Source organism: Otolemur garnettii, unplaced genomic scaffold (assembly GCF_000181295.1).
Source record: "Otolemur garnettii isolate 467f Iridium unplaced genomic scaffold, OtoGar3 scaffold00087, whole genome shotgun sequence".
Classification (NCBI taxonomy): Eukaryota; Metazoa; Chordata; class Mammalia; order Primates; family Galagidae; genus Otolemur; species Otolemur garnettii.
In genome coordinates, this window is record NW_003852482.1 from 1,173,499 (window position 1) to 1,174,605 (window position 1,107).

At 53.7% G+C, this 1,107-nt stretch overlaps 1 protein-coding gene across 2 annotated transcripts in view; it reads right to left on the reverse strand.

Annotated features, from left to right (window-relative positions):
- TRAF2 (TNF receptor associated factor 2) overlaps positions 1-1,107 on the reverse strand; it is a 37,763-nt gene that overhangs the window by 16,984 nt on the left and 19,672 nt on the right. The window lies entirely within an intron of this gene.

A 1,107-nucleotide genomic window follows, 5' to 3' on the forward strand; every position in this document is an offset into this window, starting at 1 on the left:
AAAAAAAAAAAAAAGAAAAGAAAAGAAAAGAAAAAAGAAAAGGCAAGGCCTGATCTAGCTCTGTAGACCAAAAATGAAATGTGGTCGGTACCAGGCATGACCTTGCCAACTTCAGCCCTGCCATTATTACAGGAAGAGATGTGAAGAGGCAGAAGTGCCCAGTGCCCATGGAAGCCATGGAGATAGAGAGAGGGGCTTGTGGGCCTGACTACCCAGCTAAGGCCCAAACACAGGCCATACGTCAGAAAGGCCCTCTGCCCTGAGGAAGACTGGCTGCACGGCCAGGGGAAGCAGCAAGGTCCCTCAGCAGCCCCCTTGGCCCAGTGCTGAGAGCCACCACCCTCATGGAACTGACATCCTGATGGTCACACCCCAGCCAGTGAGACAGGAGAGACAGTGGGGGAGATAAGGCCTGGAAAGGGACCATAAGGCATGGGCAGGGAAGGCAGGAACCTGGTGTTGCAAGGAGGGGCCTACAGAGCATCCCAGGAAAACCCAGGACAGCACTGAAGGAGGACACGAAGGGATAGATGCATAGCTGCTCCTCACCATGCTGGGCCAGGAACCCTGAACCCAGCCGCCTCTCAGGCCTGCCACACCCTGGGCGTGGCCTTGCAGGGCCTGGACAGCAAGGTGACAAGGCCTGACTGAACCCTTCAAGGACTTCAAGGGAAGGCGCATGAGGTGGGGCCAGGCGTAGTGACTCACGCCTGTAATCCTAGCACTCTAGAAGGCCAATCCTAGTGGGTGAATTGTTTGAGCTCAGGACTTCAAGACCAGCCTGAGCAAGAGAGAGACCCCATCTCTATTAAAAATAGAAAGACTAGGCTCGGTGCCTGTGGCTCAAGCAGCTAAGGTGCCAGCCACATGCACCTGAGCTGGCAGGTTCGAATCCAGCCCAAGCCTGCCAAACAACAATTATGGCTGCAAACAAAAAATAGCCAGGCATTGTGGCAAGTGCCTGTAATCCCAGCTACTAGGGAGGTGGAAGCAGGAGAATCACTTGAGCCCAGGAGTTGGAGGTTGCTGTGATGGCATGGTAGATGCCATGGCACTCTACCCAAGGTGACAGCTTGAGGCTCTGTCTCAAAAAAAAAAAAAAAAAAA